Here is a 21,439-nt window from a genome sequence, read left to right on the forward strand (position 1 = left end):
TGCCACATTTTTTAATGGCTGCAGCTTCTCATAAAATTTTATGATATCATAATATAAGCCTATTCAGTATGTGTATACACTGACAGAATGTCAGTTACCCTCAGCTTAATGTGAGGTGTGAAAAATGGCCTCTTGTCAAAATTAGTGGCCTGTCTGTTTCATATGCAATGGCGCCAATCCTGGTGAAAGTATGAAGAGCTGGGACAGCGGTTATCCAGAGCGATTTACATTGAACTAAGTAGAGGGACAGTCTCCCTGGATTAGGATAACTCAGAGTTAAGCTCAGGTGGCAGCCTGGTATTGAACTCCCAACCTTCTAATGTTTTGTTTGGAAGGCGTACCACTAGACCACTAGGCCATCACCACACTGCACCATGCACCTACATTATGACGCTCTGCTGAGTAGGGAGAAATCATCTTTTAAGAGACTTTATTCACTGGTGCAAATGTTTACTTTAATGGTTTGGCTCTACTCACATAAGCGTTGTTCACCTTGCCGTAACATTTGTCTAGAATTCTGTTCCGCATTTATAGTATTGTTAAAAACCGGGTGACAGTTTAGGTATGCAAGGATCGTCATTGTGCCAACATACGCAGTCTTTAGATTAAAACATGTAATTTAAAATCAAAGAAAGAAATGTAAAATTACTTTGTGGCAGTGGGGTGTGGTTAGGGCGCCAGCTGCTGGGGGGAGACGGGAGTGTCCCAGCTGGATGCCAGAGAGCTGAACGGAATCAAGTAATCAGTCACATAAAAAATGCATGGTGATGGCCTGGTTCTGTTCATTTTCCAGTAGGCTGAGTCCTGGAGCCCCAGACATGGATTACCCAGAGAGAGAGAAATCCACGGGATTACACGGTGCAGGACAGAGTCAGCAACCTCGGAGCTATCTAAAAAGCGCCTGATAAGACATGCATTTGTTTGAGTGTACCAATAAACAGCTGTGAGCCTGTCCCACGTCTCCTCTCCTGTCTACATATCACCTGGCTGTAGATAGGGATTGCTACACTGGCACCTGAATAGGGACAGGTCAGAGGAGGGGAAAAGCCCTTGCCACAATACGGCGTGCCAGCGGGAGGATCGTGTCCTCCTGTGGGAGCTGCTGCAGTGCTCGGCCACCAGAGGGGCGATCCAGGAAACACTCCGGCTCGGCCACTGCCGATTGGGCTGCAGAAGATGACGCAGCCAGGTGCTGCCTCCAGCCGGGAACCAACTCTGCGGAGGACGTCGTCGGGCATGAGGCACTGGAGCAGTTCATTACCGGACTGCCAGCTTCTTCAGCAAACTGGGTCCAGTGCTACCTCCCTGCCAACATTGAAGCTGCCGTCGTCCTTGTGGAGGACCACCTCTCCCTGCCCCGACGGAGTCTGGGGCACGAAGACCGGGCCACAGATCCCCCACAGATCCGGCCCGTTCATGCCTCAAGGAGTTTCCGGTCCTCAGCGGGGGCCGCTGGCCCGTGCCATATGCCACCCTTCGTTGGCCCGGTCTTCACCTCCGGTGAAGTTGGAGCACAGCTGACTACTCACCCCCAGTTTCCTTTCTTTTCTCCCCCCCAGGACCCAGCCTACGCATCTGTTCGCCTGGCACCACAGAGGGGTCCTCAGATGCCAGGGCAGGGGTGGTGGCGGGACTGTCCGGCATGGAGGTGGGGCAGTTGGTCCGGGTTGTGGTGCCGCCAGACTCCTCTCCCGGCAGTGTTCAATGGGGATACGGAGGTGGCGAACGCCGGCGAGGGGAGTGCGGGGCCGGAGGAGGCTTGTGATGAGCTTCATCAGCTTCGTCCCTGCAGTTACATCCGGTGGAGGACTTTCCCCTCGAGCAGTCTCGAGACGAGACCCTCCGTCACGCTTTCGAGCAAGTAGTGAGTGTGGATGGCTCCCCACTAAACCAGAACGCCGCACTGACACACCCCCACTTTTCAGTGATTAGGGACAGGCTGTACCGTGTGAGCCGTGACACACAAACAGGTCAGGAAAATACACAGTTGTTGGTTCCGAAAAGCCATCATAACCCCATGTCCGGGTATCTAGGGTATTGGCCGGGCATTTGCCCGGACGTGAAGCGGTGTTGTGAGTCATGCCGCAGCAATTCTCATTTTCTCCAAGATGTCAGCCCCTAGGTCTGCGCTGATGTGCCCTGAAGCATACATTAACCCTTTGATATGGCAGGTGTTCCACTCCACCATGTCCGGCTGCATCCTGATGGCTCGCCAGCTGCATTTTATCTGTGCTAAAACTTATCAGAGTCTGACGTGTGCAATGAGTGCATAGCCACTGTTGATGTTGAGAAAGGGAGGAGGGAAGGAAGGAATGGAGTAAGAAGCACTGAATAGACAGTCATAAGGAAAATAAAACATCCATCCTTTTTTCATTCCCTCTCACCTGCAAAATGTCCAGCACTTCCTGGGGGACCCCAGGGTGTTCCCAAACCAGATGAGATAAATAATCTCCTCAGCGTGTTCTGGGTATACCCCGGAGTCTTCAAGAGTTGGACGGAAAACTTCTGAAGGAAAGCGCCCTTCCCTCCGTATGTCTCTGCTCACATACCCTATGATTTATGTTATGCCCAGCTACCCTATTGAGGTAACTTATTTCAGCTTATTTACTTTTGTCTGTGAACTCAATCTTTCGGTCACTACTCAAAGCTCATGACTAAAGGTGAGGGTTTTGGATCTCTGGGGCTCAATAATAATAAGATAGAAAATACATCATAATGATTGTCATTACTTTAGATGCAGAAGCAGTTTCTCATCTCATCATTCAGCTGTTTCCTCGACTCAGCAGTTCTCTAAATATTAGACAGTTTGTCTGGTTTTTGCTCTTGATGCACCTTTAGGTTCGCTGGTACAAAGTCAGATAAGTCCAACTCCTGCTTTGCTGTCAATGATGAGATGTTGCTGAGCAGGCAGCTTTATATGTTCACACTGAAGTCGAAGTGAATGTCAAACGTTTTCATTTTTGTTTTGTCTAAACACACCCACCTGACTATTGTTTCCCAGGAATAGAAACCTAAAGCCACATATCTTGAAAAACAACTAAGACGTGACTCATGTAGTGTATTTAAATTAATTAATTTGCTTTTGTTAGTGTTCAATTTGGAAGACGTAGAGGCTACAGCGAATCAATCTAACAAACTTCTTGTTCAACAAAGCATTTATTAATATGATAAGACAAGCATGGAAAATTTACCCAGCTGGGTGACCATCCTGTTTCACAAGCCTCCTCTCTCCCCCGGTCAACAGAATGGTCCCGCTTACTGGTTACATCCGTGTATATATAATTTCTGGTCTTTGACGTCTGACGTCATCACGTCACATCCTACGGGGACTTCGAACGACTTTGTCAGGGGCGCTCTCATATTACGCATTCACAATATCACAGTGATTATGATCACAATGAGTCACAGTTATCCCTGATATAATAAGACAGTTATGAGTGAGTTGAGCTTCTTACAAGTCTAAGTATGAGCTTTATTTAATACATATAGTACTTAACATTTCTTCACATTAGCTATGTAAATACGAGCACTTGTCAGTTATTACACAAGAGGATACTTATATTTGTTAATTATATCGCACTTTTCTTCTTTATAATATGATGCCACACTGAGTGAAATATTCAACCCCAAGATACCACATTAGTTTAATGGCTGCACCTTCTCATAAAATATTATGATATCATAAAATAAGCCTATTCAGTATATGTGTCAGTGTCGTGTTTTTAATTTGGAGACAGAGTTTCTACCTCAAATGAATCCAGTAAACTTCTTATTTATATAAAAGCAATTATTAATGTGATATGACAGCATAGAAGATATACCCAGCTAAGGACGATCCTACTTCACAGCACCTCTCTCTCCCCCTGTTCCACAGAATCGTCCTGCCTCCAAGCTAAACATTTTTCATATACACCCCCGCTGGGGTCTTGTCCTCTTCTCATCGGTTGGCTGGAGTCAGGTCCTTTTGTAGGAACATAGGCGTGTCCATGCCTATTTGCGCAGATGTCTTCCTTGGTATTTCTTCAGTGTACCTCTAGCATGCTTTCACTCACACAGATTGCATGAGCATTGTAAATACATACATACAGTACATAACACTTATTTTCTGGAGTTAACAATTACATTCAGTAAATCATTATATCACAAATGAATATATTCGGTAAGTAAATTATATCACATCAGTCACCGTCAGCTTAATGTGGGGCCTTGTGGGTCCAGGCCTCGTCCAAAAAGCTCACTTTGCCCTCACAGCTGTAACCTTTGTTGTAAATTACAAATCAATTAACTATGTAATCTTGTAAACGAGTATTATGTCGAAGTGTATTCGGTTCAACGTAATAATTCAACAGCAATTTACGTTTACAAACTGCTTAGGGCAGGGATCTGCAACCTGCGACTCAGGAGCCACATGCAGCTCTTTAACCCCTTTATAGTGGCTCCCTGTAGCTTTGACAAAAAAAAAACATGGAACATGTATTTTTTGTTGCACAGTGGACAATCTTTCAAAGGGAATACCTCTTATTTTGGAGTTCGAGGTGATATTGTAACACTGAAATAAAATATTTTTTAATATTTTGTCAACTAAAAAATGCGTCACATTCTACTGCGTCTACGGGCACGGTGCCTTTCTCTGCAGGTGGCTTATCTTGAGTTGCAGACCCCCGCCTAACCCGGTATGCTAACCATGGATAAAACCAAAAAAAGATTTTTAATTCTGCGTGGACAGATACATTTGTTTTCCCTGTCAACAATGCTGGCTTACCAGTGTGCTTGATATGTGGCGAGAAAAGAGCAAACAACAGAAAATGTAATGTTGAAAGACATTTTGTGGGACATTTGTGAGGCTGTTGTGAATTTTTTAAAAGCCAAAGAAATGATCACCACCTCCATTTGGATGAAAACACACTGAAACGGACAAAATTAAATACTAACTGGCCTATTTTTTTAGTAGTTAATAGTTTACTCTTTTTAAGATATTAGGCTGCAGCTATACGTTTTGTTTATTTCAAAGTGGACTACTTTTTTTATTCATTTCATTTTTTTTATATTATATTCATTTTATTTTATTCAACAAATATGGGGAGGACTCAAATAGCCCTGCATAGTACTGTGTTTAATTTATTTCAAAGTAGGCCTAAACATGCCAGTGTATCTTTCCCTTCTCTTCAAAAGAGTTTGGTGTTTTCCTTTGTTGAAACAGGTAAACATAGCAACAGTTTCTTTTTTGGTCTTTCTGTAATTTCATAAATCCAACAAATATAGTATAACTATATATTACATCTATAAGCTGTGTTATCAAACATGTTTTGCGGCTCCAGACAAATCTTATTTGGTGGAAGATGGGAAAAATGGCTCTTTAGATAGTAAAGGAAGCCGACCCCTGGCCTAGGTCCTAGGTCCTAGGAGATATTGTTATACAGCTTCATTTGTTTAATGCTCATCCATGTTGACTTCAAAATAGAAAGTTTAATTAACGTCCATCAGCAGCCTAAGTGCAGTACTGCAAAATGATGTGTCGTGTATTTGTATTTCTTGTATATAGTAACAACCAAAACAAAAAGAGTTAAACTACTTTTCATAGTGTATATAATACATATTTATTAATTTGTACAATTGAAGCAAACTTGACTGACTGTTGTTTGTGCCTATGCCCCAAACCGCAGTTCTGAGTATTCGGCCTTCTTGGAGACCCTGAATGGAGCCCTGCAGGGGGCTCCAGTAGGGGACTCCGTAGTCTTGCTGGGAGACTTCAACGCACACGTGGGAAACGATGGAGACACCTGGAGAGGCGTGATTGGGAGGAAGGGCCTCCCTGATCTAAACCCGAACGGTCGTTTGTTGTTGGACTTCTGTGCTAGTCATGGAATGGCCATAACAAACACCATGTTCGAACATAAGGATGCTCATACGTGCACGTGGTACCAGAGCACACTAGGCCAAAGGTCAATGATTGATTTTGTAATCGTATCATCTGATCTGAGGCCGCATGTTTTGGACACTCGGGTGAAGAGAGGGGCGGAGCTGTCGACTGATCACCATCTGGTGGTGAGTTGGATCAAGGGGTGGGGGAAGACTCTGGACAGACCTGGGAAACCCAAACGGGTAGTGTGGGTGAACTGGGAACGTCTGGAGGAAGCCCCTGTCCTGGGGATCTTTAACTCACACCTCCGGCGGAGCTTTTCAGCCATCCCTGTGGAGGTTGGGGACATTGAACCTGAGTGGGCGATGTTCAAAACCTCTATTGCTGAAGCTGCGGTGATGAGCTGTGGTCTCAAGGTCTTAGGTGCTTCAAGGGGCGGTAACCCTCGAACACCGTGGTGGACCCCGGTGGTCAGGGAAGCCGTCCGACTGAAGAAGGAGTCCTTCCAGGTTATATTATCCGGGAGGACTCCGGAAACAGTTGCAGGGTATCGAAGGACTTGAAGGGCGGCAGCTTCTGCCGTGTCAGAGGCAAAGCAGCGGGTGTGGGAGAAATTCGGAGAAGCTATGGAGAAGGACTTTCGGTCGGCACCAAGGTGCTTCTGGAAAACCATCCGGCACCTCAGGAGGGGGAAGCGAGGAACCATCCAAACTGTGTACAGCAAGGGTGGGACCTTGCTGACTTCAATTGAGAAGGTTATCGGCCGGTGGAAGGAGCACTTTGAGGAACTCCTGAATCCGACTAACACGCCCTCTATGGTAGAGGCAGAGCTGGAATCTGATGGGGGATCATCATCAATTTCCCTGATGGAAGTCACTGAGGTAGTCAAACAACTCCACAGTGGCAAAGCCGCAGGGGTTAATGAGATCCGTCCGGAAATGCTGAAGGCTTTGGGTGTTGAGGGGCTGTCTTGGTTGACACGCCTCGTCAACATTGCGTGGAAGTCTGGGACAGTTCCTAAGGGTTGGCAGACCGGGGTGGTGGTTCCCCTATTTAAAATGGGGGACCAGAGAGTGTGTGCCAACTACAGGGGTATCACACTTCTCAGCCTCCCTGGTAAAGTGTACTCCAAGGTACTGGAAAGGAGGGTTAGGCCGGTAGGCGAACCTCTGATTGAAGAGGAACAATGCGGATTTCGTCCTGGTCGTGGAACAACAGACCAACTCTTTACTCTTGCAAGGATCCTGGAGGAGGCCTGGGAGTACGCCCATCCGGTCTACATGTGTTTTGTGGATCTAGAGAAGGCGTATGACCGGGTCCTCGAGTGATACTGTGGGAGGTGCTGCGGGAGTATGGGGTGAGGGGGTCACTTTTGAGGGCCATCCAATCCCTGTACGCCCAAAGCGAGAGTTGTGTCTGGATACTCGGCAGTAAGTCGGACTCGTTTCCAGTGAATGTTGGCCTCCGCCAGGGCAGCGCTTTATCACCAATCCTGTTCGTGATTTTCATGGATAGGATATCTAGGTGTAGTCGTGGAGGAGAGGGGTTGCAGTTCGGTGACCTGAGGATCTCATCGCTGCTCTTTGCAGATGATGTGGTCCTTATGGCATCATCGGTATGTGACCTTCAACAGTCACTGGATCGGTTCGCAGCCGAGTGTGCAGCGGTTTGGATGAGGATCAGCACCTCTAAATCGGAGGCCATGGCTCTCAGCAGGAAACCGGTGGATTGCCTACTCCGGGTAGGGAATGAGCCATTACCCCAAGTGAAGGAGTTCAAGTACCTCGGGGTCTTGTTCGCGAGTGAGGGGACGATGGAGCGAGAGATTGGCCGGAGAAGAAGGGGCAGTATTACAGTCACTTTACCGCAGCGTTGTGACGAAAAGAGAGCTGAGCCAGAAGGCAAAGCTCTCAATATACCGGTCGATCTTCGTTCCTACCCTCACCTATGGTCATGAAGGCTGGGTCATGACCGAAAGAATGAGATCACGGGTACAAGCGTCCGAAAGGGGTTTTCTCAGACGGGTGGCTGGCGTCTCCCTTAGAGATAGGGTGAGAAGCTCAGCCATCCGTGAGAGACTCGGAGTAGAGCTGCTGCTCCATTACGTTGAAAGGAGCCAGTTGAGGTGGTTCGGGCATCTAGTAAGGATGCCACCTGGGCGCCTCCCTAGGGAAGTGTTCCAGGCACGTCCAGCTGGGAGGAGACCCCGGGGAAGACCCAGGACTCGGTGGAGAGATTATATCTCCTCACTGGCCTGGGAACGCCTCAGGATCCCCCAGTCGGAGCTGGAGGATGTGGTCCGGAGAAGGGAAGATTGGGGTTCCTTACTGGAGCTGCTGCCCCCGCGACCCGATCCCGGATAAGCGGTAGACGATGGATGGCTAGATGGATGGAACTCAAAGCTTTCAGAAAAGCACATTTCAAAGGCTATAGAGTTCACTATGTTCTTACAATACAGTGCAAAGGAAAACACCATGGTTACAGATAGATAGATACTTTATTGATCCCGGGGGAAATTTAGGCACCCAGTAGCTTCGAAGTTGTTGTAAAGCATCTGTTGGTTCAAGATCCCTTTCTAGCAGTTCCTGGTATATCTGCTCAGCTTTAGCCAGGCCGTTAGTTGACTTTGCATATATATTTGCGAGGTCTATTTTCTTCTTAAGTGAGGAACGAGGGTAAAGAGAAATCATCTCTTCATGGAGATTGATTGCTCTGTCTATCATGCTTTGTTTTGGGAGACTGTCATTGAAATTGATCTTCTCTTCATAGCAGAGTGTAGCACATCCCTTCAGATAACGCTCATCTGGATGGTTTTTCAGAACCTCCTCTGCCAAATCAATGGCCTCATCAACAGATAAATAGTTTATGTAAACGCTAAGTAAGGGTTTCATACCACTGTAGCTGCTGACAGGATTTCTCAAAACTCCCTGGCTAGTTCACGTGCTTCATCTTCAATTCTTTCTCCTTTCTTAACACATTGCTCAAGGTAGTGAACAGCAAAGTACAAGTTCTCTGGATCCTGTTCTTTGTTGATTCTAATTTTCACCAAGATGTCAGCCCCCAGCCCTGTGCTGCTGTGCTTTGAAGCATTCACTAACCCTAAAATATGGCTGGTGTTCCACTCCACCATGTCCGGCTGCATCCTGATGGCTCTCTCTCTCTCTCTCTGCTGGGTCTCCCAGGTGGTGGTGCAGCCAAGCCAGGTTCCCGTAGTTCACCACTAACCAGGGACACTCATCTGCGTTTCTCATCATGTAGCCTTGTTGAAGAAACTCTGGGCTTCTTCAGTGAACCCCAGCTTGTATTCAATGAACCCCCGCAGGTTGTAAATGTGACCCTGCCAGCTGTTTCCCTCCTCGGTGCCGATGTCCTTCAGTTTTTCACTGAGATGTAAAGGTAAGGACCTGCTGATGTCCAGGTGAAGTGACACTGCAGGACTTCCAGTTTGGAGTTAGTTTTTTGACTCTGAGCAGCACTGATGGAGAATAAAAATAAAAATTATTAAAAACACATCCTTGGTAGGTTAATGTAATATAATCTCAAGTTTGCTATGTTTGCATAACCACTGTTCATCTCATGTGGAGAAAGGGAGGAAGATAGAAATTGAGGAAGCAGCATTGAATGCGTAGGAAGAAAATATTTCTTTCTTTTTTTGTGAGTTGCTTTTGGGAGCTTGACACAAAATAATTGCACGACACATTGTACTGTGTTTGAGTGTGTATGTGACAAATTTATAGGAAAATACAGGAAATACTAATTGTTAAGCACAGCAGGGGACAGGAGGAACGACGGAGTGTTAAACACAGCAGGGGACTGGAGGTGAACTGCTCAATCAAAGAACAGTCCTCAGTCGGTTGAATTAGTACGTCTGGGACCTGAGTTGATTAGTACATCTGTGTTTACTGTAAACCCCCATCTTGTTGAACAAAGGAAGACTGACCTGGAAGCTCTTCATGACTTCCTGTCCTTTGAATGGGTATAAATACTGAGGCTGGGAGAGTTGCTCCGGTGAGCAACACAGCAGAACTTACAACCTGTATGTGCGTGAGTTTGATCATCCTTTGTATGAATAAAACTCGGCTCCTTCTTGCAAGAATATTGATTAAACCCTTTTATTTGATTTGGATCCTGACTTCGTGGTGTTATTAGGAATATTTTTCCAACACAAATAAACATGATCAGATAGACAGCAAGGAGCAAAGTAAGGTAAAATAAATGAAGCAGCAGTAAAAATGTGGAAGTAAAATGATAAAGGAATGGATGAAGAAAGGAGTGTCACAGTAACAGAAGAGGAGGGAAAAAGTAGTGAAGGAGGCCAGAAGGATGAAAGGAAAGACCAAAAGGGATGAGGTAAGAGATAAGAAAAGATGGCTGAGAGAGGTAAGGAAGGAGGACACAAGCAAGGAAGGTATAGAAAGGTAGGAAGAAAAGTTAAGTAAAGACATTGAGTAAGACAGAAGAGAACAAGGAAGACAGGAAGGATGAAAAGGAGCAAGGGAAAGAAAATAGTTATTTCATTAAATTATATAGATGTGTTAGGCGTTTCTCCAATTTCTCTACCAGAATTATATCCATGTCAGTGTGGAAAAAAAATGACCGGAAAACGTAAAAAAATATTGAAAATGAGAAAGAAAATACACACTTTAAACTCCCTATAAGGAAAATAACAAGACACACCGAAGAGACAAAAGTAAGTAAAGAATGAAGAAAGAAGGGAGGGAATGAAAACATCCTCGTTAACTTGAAGGATTGTGGGATATTGTTTGAAGCAGAATAATGATTTTAGTTAGCAACTGCCTGAAACATGAAGATATTTGTATACTGTTAATCATTAGAGTATTTTAGTCTATACGACAGACACTGAGATTTAATGGTGTAAAGGCAGAAGGTGAGGTCATGGAAAGTAAAGGTTAACAGCTAAAATAACATTAGTTACTAGTTACACCACTAGTTAAGTAAGAATAGATAAAGTGTCAGCAGAATGTGCTATTGTCAGGAGTATTTGAAAACACAGTTTTTTTTCTCCACTGTGGGAAAGTTAGGGAGTATTTGAAGAAAAAGATAACTACTGGTGCACAGTGGACACTGACTTTTTGGAACAATGGTGTCAACTTTGAAAGATAAGGAAAATGTATAAACTAAGAGGTGTGTGATTTGTTATTCAATCACTCCTTGGACCGACTCGTGTTTGCTGTACTGTGTTGATTCTTCAGTAAACTCTTATTCTATTGAAACTCCTTGAACTCTGTTGATTTTTCAAAGCAATATAGAAGTATTGTTATAGTGTGGTGAAGATCCTGAGGACATCCGGCCCAAGCTTCAGGGATTTTCTCCCACAGGATCCATAATGTCAATATTTGTTTTGACAACGTTGGTTTTTAAACTCTGAATATGTTGTGGATACATGAGGAAATCGTTCAGAAATCGTTTTTCATTTTTGTAATAGAGTTTGAACTGATGCATGTGGATGAGTTCATTGACGAGCTTCTTCACTCAGAGAGGATGTGTGACATCATTCTGCTTCGACTTCAGGTACGTTTACACCACGTCTGTTCACACACTCACACACACACAGCTTGATTCAAGTGTTTATGCATTGGTGTGTGTGTGTGTGTGCGCGCGTGCGTGTGCATGCGTGCGTGTGTGTGTGTGTGTGTGTTACAGAAAAGACACGACCTCGTATCAGTGCTCTAGAGCAGTGTCACTCATTGCGCGGCTCGCGAGCCTCCTGCGGCTCGCCAAGCCATTGGTGGCTCGCGTGGCAGTGGGCTAAATAAAGGGGAGGATAGATATGATTATGGAGTCAATACAGATATTTCATAAAAACACTAAAAACAAGCAGGGCTATTACATACAACCCATTAAAACACAGTGTCTGCTCTATTAGCCTACAAATAATACAAATAATTGATCATGATAATTGATAAAAGATGCAAATATAGACAGAAACAAGATATTTAAACTTGCTCGGCCGACACTGACTCACTGCGGAGTTGCCAGTTTTGGCGGTCTATCAGCACGACAATGGTGAATGTGTTCTTGGACGGGTAGATACATGGTGAGCTAGTATAGAAATAAATTAACTTAAGCTCATTAAAAATATGTTAACATAAGCATGCTTGTGAATATGGACATTTGCAAAAAAATTATTTATATCGCTAAATTTGAACATTTAAATTGAAGGATACTACGACCAACCTGCGTTAGTCCGGACGACTCGTTTCAACATTACATGCTAGTTTGCGTGTGTTTCTACAGACGTAAAATGGATCGATTTCTTATTAAAAAGTTGCACACCTGTTGGACAGAAACAAAGCGTGACAAACGAGGAAAATTAAGATTTGTCTTTGGAGCATCAAACCACCGTAAATCGAGAGGAAGATGCTGGAGATGTGGTTTGTGGACAGACAACAGCTGCTCCCGTTAAAAAAGAAAGGTACGAGCCATACAAGACGAGCATAGGAACATTCAGGAAAAGTTGACAGAGAAATTTTTATTTGTCCTCCACGAGTCGAACCCTTTGTGCTTAATGTGCAAACAAACCCGCTCTGTTTTCAAGCAAAGTCAGGAAGTTACAACATGAAATACTCAACAAACTCGACGAGACATTACACATCCTTATCTAGCCTGTGTGAGAGGTGCTCACAGGGTTATCATGCATAGTCTAGTACAGTCGTATGCCCTCTCTACAGCCGTATGTCACCTCTACAGCCGCATTACACTACAACATTTCCCTAAAATGAAAAATACACCCTAAGTTCAAAAAGGTGAAGTCGAGTGGTACTGTGTTGTCTGCACCACTTATCAGTGATGAAAACACAGATGCCCCCCCGCCCTCACGTTTCGCTTCTCTGATGACGGGAAACCACACCAAGAGAGGAAGTAAAGGGATCTGGATTGAGAAACAAGAGGTAGTTACACAACAAAACAGGAAGTTACAACATGAAAAACTCAACAAACTCGACGAGACATGATGCTCCTGGGATTTTATTTACAAGGAACTTTGTCAAGTAAAATAAGACATGATACAAATATTACAGCTGTGTTTTCAACAGTCTATGGGTTTTATGTTACACTATATTGCCAAAAGGTCGGCTAAACATGCAAACATTTATACTTTGTCTTTGGGAAATTATATTATTAAACAAGGCTCCAATAAAGTTTTCAATCATCAATCAATAAATGAATTCATCTTTACTTGGGAAAAACTTCAGCATTTCTTTTGAGGAAATTACTGTTTTCCCCTGTAATTAGTACCAAATTATTATTTCCAAGGAATTATTCTGAAATCTCAAACATAAAATTCAGTGTTACTGTGATTTTAGTTTTTGGAAAACGATGAATTAACTAATGTTTTGCTTCTCTAAAGGTTTTCAAATATAATGTTGGCAGTAGCTTTAAAAGTTGTAGTTTGGTTGACGTCCAACAGAATGTCTTAGTAATGTATATTTCATAGTATTTATAGAGTGTACAACTGAGACACAGCTTACATACATGAAAACAATCAGTTGCATTTGGCTGTAATTCAGGTGATAGAACAAATTAAGCTCCATTACAAATCCAAGTTTTATTATTCACTAACATTTACAACACATTTGTACTTGTGTACTACAGCTGGCAGTTTTTCAGTGCTAATGTATAGGTATTTAGATATGTGTTGTCTTCAATGAACACTTGTTGAAACCTGCCTTAAAAGGAGACAGCTCAAAATATACAGGTTCTTTTGTTTGTTAGCCATTTATAGACTAAAACCAACAATGAGTTGATCGTATATTACATGTTGCGAGTGTGGGTGTTACTGCCTTCTGGACCACACGACCAAGAGAGAAAAAACGTGCAACTTAATTAACGTGTAAGTAATCAAAATAATAAGTATATACAGATGTTATTGCTAATGCAATATCTATATTTGTTCTGGATTCAGAACCAGTGCTGTTAAAAACACTATGGCTCTTGCAGGTTTTCCAGAAACTCCTTTATTTCTCTACACATTCTGTCCCTGCCTCTGTCTCTAATGTTCACCATAATTTTGATGCTTTTCTCACGAAAGAAGGATTGTTGCCATATCTCTGCCACCTTTATGTAATATCCGAGTGACCTGTTGCGATCCTGTCCATTGAAGTTTAAATGTTGTGCGTAGTTGTAGTAAAGCATCTGTTTGTCTACAGGTTCAAGATCCCTTTCTAGCAGTTCCTGGTATATCTGCTCAGCTTTAGCTAGGCCATTAGTTGACTTTACATATATATGTGCAAGGTCTATTTTCTTCTTAAGTGAGGAACGAGGGTAAAGAGAAATCATCTCTTCATGGAGACTGATTGCTCTGTCCATCAGGCTTTGTGTTGGAAGACTGTCATTGTCAAAGATCTTCCATCTGTAGCAGAGTGCAGCACATCCCTTCAGATAACGCTCATCTGGATGGTTTCTCAGAACCTCCTCTGCCAAATCAATGGCCTCATCAACAGATAAATAGTTTCTGTAAACAATAAGTAATGGTTTAATACCACTGTAGCGGCTGACAGGATTTCTCAAAACCTCCCTGGCTACCTCACGTGCTTCATCTTCAAATCAAATCAAATTCAAATCAAATTTATTTGTATAGCCCAATATCACAAATTATACATTTGTCTCAGTGTGCTTTACAGACTGTACAGGATACGACACCCTCTGTCCTTAGACCCTCACATCGCACAAGGAAAAACTTCCTAAAAGAAACCCCAAAATTAAAGGGGAAAAAATGGAAGAAACCTCAGGGAGAGCAACTGAGGAGGGATCCCTCTCCCAGGACGGACAGACGTGCAATAGATGTCGTGTGTACAGGATAAACAACATAGTACAAATACAACATTTGACAGAAATTATGTTGTGTTGGAAAAAAAAGAAATAGAAAGTTTGGATGAATCCAGGAAAATGTCAATAAGGCTTCCCGGTGTCCAGCAGGACCAGGTCAGCAGGCACTGTCACGATTCATGATCCTGACGTAAACTTTATCAGTGGCAACCTGCCACATGAGAGACAGACACTCCGGGGATGATACCCCGGATGGTGAGTTAGTAACATACATTTACATAAATGCATACAGATAGAGAGGGAGAAGAAGAGAGAGGGAGAGAAGGAAGAGAGCAGGGAGGTGTCCCCCGGCAGTCTAAGCCTATAGCAGCATAACTAGGGGCTGATCCAGGGCAAACCTGAGCCAGCCCTAACTATAAGCTTTATCAAAAAGGAAAGTCTTTACCCTACTCTTAAATGTGGAGAGTGTGTCTGCCTCCCGAACACAAACTGGAAGCTGGTTCCACTGGAGAGGAGCTTGATAGCTGAAGGCTCTGGCTCCCATTGTACTCTTAGAGACTCTAGGAACCACAAGTAACCCTGCAGTCTGGGAGCGTAATGCTCTAGTTGGTTTATAAGGTACTATGAGATCTTTAAGATATGCTGGAGCCTGACCTTTAATTAATTTGTAAGTCAGGAGAAGGATTTTGAATTCTATTCTGTATTTTACCGGGAGCCAGTGCAGTGCAGCTAATACAGGAGTAATATGATCCCGTTTCCTAGTTCTAGTCAATACACGTGCCGCTGCATTTTGGATCAACTGAAGAGTCTTAAGCGACTTTTTAGGACAACCTGATAACAATGAGTTGCAGTAATCCAGCCTTGAAGTAACAAATGCATGGACTAGTTTTTCTGCATCATTTTGAGACAGGATGTGTCTTATTTTTGCAATGTTACGTAGATGAAAGAAGGCAGTCCTTGAGATTTGTTTTATGTGGGAGTTAAACGACAGATCTTGATCAAAGATGACGCCAAGATTCCTTACAGTGGTGCTGGAGGCCAAGTTAATGCCATCCAGAGCTTCTATGTCATTAGAAAATGCGTTTCGGAGGCGTTTAGGGCCAAGTATAATAACTTCAGTTTTGTCTGTGTTTAACATCAAAAAGTTGCAAGACATCCAAGTTTTTATGTCCTTAAGGCATGCTTGAAGTTTAGCCAATTGATTGGTTTCATCTGGTTTAATTGATAGATATAATTGGGTATCATCCGCATAACAATGAAAGTTTATAGAGTGGTTCCTTATAATATTGCCCAAAGGAAGCATATATAAGGTGAATAGAATCGGTCCAAGTACAGAACCCTGCGGAACTCCAAGACTGACTTTGGCTGTCATGGAGGATTTATCGTTAACAAGTACAAATTGAGATCGCTCAGATAAGTAGGACTTAAACCAGCTTAGTGCGGTTCCTTTTATGCCAACACAATGTTCCAGTCTCTGTAGTAGAATGTCATGATCAACAGTGTCGAAAGCAGCACTGAGGTCTAACAAGACAAGAACAGAGACAAGTCCTTTGTCTGATGCCAACAGAAGGTCATTGGTAACTTTCACCAGTGCCGTCTCTGTGCTATGATGAACTCTAAATCCAGATTGAAAAACCTCAAATAAACTATTATTATGTAAAAAGTCACACAACTGTTTTGCGACTGCTTTCTCAAGGATTTTAGCGAGAAAGGGAAGGTTAGATATCGGCCTATAGTTGGCTAAAACCTCTGGATCAAGACTAGGCTTTTTAAGAAGTGGTTTTATTACAGCTACTTTAAAGGATTTTGGTACGTAGCCAGATAATAGAGACAGGTTGATCATATTTAATAACGAAGTGTTAATTAAGGGTAAAACTTCTTTAAACAGTTTAGTTGGAATCGGGTCCAAAAGACAGGTTGATGGTTTAGACGATGAGATTGTTGAAGTTAGTTGGTTAAGGTTGATTGGAGTAAAAGAGTCGAGATATATTTCAGGAGTTACAGATGTTTTTAAAATTCCAACAGTTGAAGTTAAGTCATTACCAATTGAGGTCAGGAGGAGATTAATTTTGTCTCTAATAATTATAATTTTATCGTTAAAGAAACTCATAAAGTCGTCACTACTGAGAGATATAGGAACAGAAGGCTCTGTAGAGCTGTGGCTCTCTGTCAGCCTGGCTACAGTGCTGAAAAGAAACCTGGGGTTGTTCTTACTTTCTTCTATTAAGGAAGAGTAATAAGCTGCTCTGGCATTACGGAGAGCCTTCTTATACGTTTTAAGATGATCTAACCAGACTAAACGAGATTCTTCCAATTTAGTGGAACGCCATTTACTTTCAAGATTTCTCGACTTTTGTTTTAGTTTGCGGATTTGTAAATTAAGCCATGGAGCTTTCTTTTTCTGTTTTATGATCTTTTTCTTTAGAGGAGCGACAGAGTCGAGTGTTATTCGCAGTGAGGCTGCAGCGCTATCAACAAGATGATTAATTTGGGAGGGACTAAAGTTAGCATTGGAGTCCTCCATTATATTGATATTGAGTTCTGGTATTGAATTAAGTGCTGATGGAATCACTTCCTTAAATTTAGTCACAGCACTTTCAGATAAACATCGAGCGTAGGATATTTTGCCTACTGGCTTGTAGTCCAGTAACAGGACTTCAAAAGTTATTAAAAAATGGTCTGATAAAAGAGGATTATGTGGACACACTGATAAACTTTCAATTTCAACACCATATCCCAGAACAAGGTCCAGAGTGTGGTTTAAACAGTGAGTTGGTTCATGTACATTTTGACTGAACCCAATTGAATCTAATATTGAGATAAATGCATTATTAAGGCTGTCACTATCAACATCCACATAAATATTAAAGTCACCTACAATAATTACTTTATCTGTTTTAAGGACTAAATTTGATAAAAATTCTGAGAATTCAGATAGAAATTCAGAATACGGACCAGGAGGGCGGTACACAGTAACAAATAAAACTGGCTTTATTGTTTTCCATGTTGGGTTTGAGAGCGTAAGAACAAGGCTTTCAAAAGAGTTATATTTTAGTTTAGGCTTAGGATTGATCAAGAGGTTTGAGTCAAATATGGCCGCAACTCCACCTCCTCGGCCAGTACCTCGAGGAATGTGAGTATTAATATGACCAGGTGGAGTAGATTCATTTAGACTGACATATTCTTCATGTCTCAGCCAGGTTTCAGTGAGACAAAATAAATCAATCTTATTATCTGATATTAAGTCATTTACCAATCCAGCTTTCGTTGATAAAGATCTGATGTTTAAGAGCCCACATTTAATTTTTTGATTTAGTTGCACTTTTGCAGCGGTGGTGTTTATTTTAATTAGGTTTTCATGTATAACTCCTCTTCTGTTAACCATAGACTTGATTAGTTTCAGTGGTCGTGGGGCAGACACAGTCACTATGGGGATTTGAGTGGGTGACTGCCCAGAAAGAAGCACAGAGAAGTGTGTAAGACTACAACTCTTCAATTCTTTCTCCTTTCTTAGCACATTGGTCGAGGTAGTGAACTGCGAGGTACAAGTTCTTTGGATCCTTTTCTTTGGCGATTCTCATTTTCTCCAAGATGTCAGCCCCCACTGCTGTGCTGCTGTGCTCTGAAGCAAACATTAACCCTAAGATATGGCAGGTGTTCCACTCCACCATGTCCGGCTGCATCTCAATGGCCTTCAGGAAGTAATCTAGAGCCAGCGACATTTTATCTGTGCTAAACCTCATGAAAGTCCAGGCTTTTTCAGCGCAGATCTCTGGGTGGAGCTTGTCCTGGGATGGTGATGGATATTAATTCATCAGGGCGTCGACCTTTGTCAGGTAAGCCTCACTCTCTGCTGGGTCTCCCAGGTGGTGGTGCAGCCAAGCCAGGTTCCCATAGTTCACCACTAACCAGGGACCCTCATCTGCATTTCTTATCTGGCAGAAGGCCTCTGTAGCCTTGTTGAAGAAACTCTGGGCTTCTTCAGTGAACCCCAGCTTGTATTCAATGAACCCCCGCAGGTTGTAAATGTGACCCAGCCAGCTGTGTCCGTCCTCGGTGCCAAAATCCTCAAACTTTTCCCTGAAACGTAAAAGTTTGGCCCTGCTGGTGTCCAGATCCCAGGTGAAGTGGCACTGCAGGCCCTGCAGTTTGGACACCAGTGTTGTTTGACTCTGAGCAGCACTGATGGAGAATAAAAATAATAATTATTAAAACACATCATCAGTAGGTTAATGTAATATGCTTTGAAGTTTGCTATGTTTTCATAACCACTGTTCATCTCATGTGGAGAAAAGGAGAATGGAAGGAAGGAATGGAGTAAGAAGCACTGAGTAGGAAAATAAAACATCCATCCTTTTTTCATTCCCTCTCACCTGTAACATTTTCAGCTCCTCCTGGGGGATCCCAGGGTGTTCCCAAGCCAGATGAGATATATATTCAGGGGTGCACATAACTGGTACGCAGGTACGCATGCACGGCACAAATATGGATAGCGTAACGTCACTTGTGTCACTACGCACCTTTGCGTACATGATAGGTCATCAAAACAACACATATTTCGTCTACACCTGTTTCTTGTCAACACTCAATGGAGTAGACTACTAGACTTGTCCAAAAAAACTAAAGACATCAAGCAGCTACTTTGGCGTTTCACCACATGCAAAATAACAGCAAACCGAGCCGGAGCAGAAGAAAATATTATTTTCTGAAAAGTGACTCAAGTGACTTATTATTATTATTATTATTATTATTATTATTATTATTATTATTATTAAAAGTGAGAGTTTTGGATCTCTGGGGCTTAATAATAATAAGATATTAAATACATCATAATGATTGTTATTACTTGAAAGACAGAAGCAGTTGCTCACCTCATCATTCAACTGTTTCCTCGACTCAGCAGTTCTCTAAATATTACTTAGTTCAGCTGGATTTAGCTCTTGATGCTGCTTTGGGTTCTCTGGAAAAAAGTCAGTGATGTCCAACTCCTGCTTTGCTGTAAATTATGAGATGTTGTTGAGCATGCAGCTTTAAATGTTGACTGCAAAGTTGAAGTGAATGTCAGATGTTTACATTTTTGTTCTGTCCACGCCCACCTGACTATCGTTTCCCAGGAATAGAAACCGAAAGCCACATTTCTGAAAAATGAACTAAGACCTGACTCATTAAAGTTTGTGATTATATTCTCTCATAAGTGTATTTAAAATAATCGTTTTTCTTCTTTAGAAGAAACGCAAAACGATTATTTTAAATTTGTGTATATATTCATATTTTGTGAGTGAAATATGTAACCCCAAGATGCCACATTTCTTTACTGGGTGCATCTTCTGATAAAATATTATGATTCTGTTAAGAGACTTTATTCTGTCACTCGTGCAAACGTTTACAGTCTTGGTTTGTGGTTTGCTCTGTTTGACAACAGTTCTATAAGCAGATATGAGATGCATCGTATTATGGTCCGGGTTTGGAAGCTCTGGGGTTTGGCTCTACTCACATAAGCGTTGTTCACATTGCCGTAACATTTGTCTAGAATTCTGTCCCGCATTTATAGTATTGTTGAAAACCGGGTGACAGTTTAAGTTTGCAATAATTGAAGTTCCCTATAATAAAAATCACACCCTAAGTTCAAAAAGGTGAAGTCGAGTCGTACTTTGTTGTCTGCACCACTTATCAGTGTTAAAAACACAGATGCCCCCTGACGTTTCACTTCTGTCTGAGTGAATTAAAGACAAATACTCCAGCTCACAAAGAGCCAGAAATATCCCGGTGAAGCCACGTCTCAGTAAACACTATAATAGAAGACTCTGTAGTTTGTATGTCCTCCGGCAGGTCAGATGGTGGGAAGGCTCCCGCAGTGCAGAGAGCCATTAGTGCGTCTCTTTTGCAAGGATCGTCATCGTGCCAACATACGCAGTCTTTAGATTAAAACGTGTGGTTTAAAATTAAAAAAAGAAACGTAAAACATAAAAACAAAAGCTCCAGCGCGCGACAGGAGCCCGGGTCGCAGCAGTGCCGTGCCACCAGGAGGTCCGGACCTGACAGGGTTCTATTTAATTTAAAAACACTTCTTTTCAACACAAAAGCTTGCATGTTTGATTATTAGTCACCTGTTCACATATCGCCTTGGAAATATTGTCACTGTTCCATCCAAGTTGACTTAATAGTTGTAGTTTAATTAACATCTATCAGCACCCTGTGTACAGTACTGCATAATGATGTCGTGTATTTCAATTTCTTGTATATAGTAACCACCAAAACAAAACATACTCAAAGAACCTTTCTTGGTGTACATAATGCATATTTATTTGTGTATAAAACTTAGACAAAGCTTGACATACTTTCTATACAAACAATCTGGTGATAATAGTCAGGTTATACATCAAGTTAAGTATTATAGTACCGATCAAAGAGTTTTGTCTTTCATAAAACAAAGCTTACTGCAAAGCAAATTTCAATGGCTCTAGAGTCTATTATGTTATGAAAATACATTGCAAAGGACAACACCATGGTTACACGTATAGCCTACATGTAACTTATTAAAGAAAAACAATATCTGATCAAAATCTATTTGAATAAATCATGTGATACTGAATTATGGTAACATTATTTTAACATGTCCTCAGTGATGCTATTTAAATGACGAGTGTTATTCAAGGATTTTCATACAAATTACTGCTCACAGTTTTACAAATAATCTTTTAGATAGGTGAAGTGGCACTGCAGGTCCTCCAGTTTGGAAACCAGTGTTGTTTGACTCTGAGCAGCACTGATAGAGAATAAAAAGAACAATTC

At 42.3% G+C, this 21,439-nt stretch overlaps 1 pseudogene; it reads right to left on the reverse strand.

Annotated features, from left to right (window-relative positions):
• Window positions 1-19,680, reverse strand: part of LOC115007582 (interferon-induced protein with tetratricopeptide repeats 1B-like) — a 29,742-nt pseudogene extending 10,062 nt beyond the window's left edge.
• Window positions 19,681-21,439: the final 1,759 nt, after the last annotated feature.

The sequence above is a fragment of the Cottoperca gobio genome, chromosome 4 (genome assembly GCF_900634415.1).
Source record: "Cottoperca gobio chromosome 4, fCotGob3.1, whole genome shotgun sequence".
In the NCBI taxonomy this organism is placed as follows: Eukaryota; Metazoa; Chordata; class Actinopteri; order Perciformes; family Bovichtidae; genus Cottoperca; species Cottoperca gobio.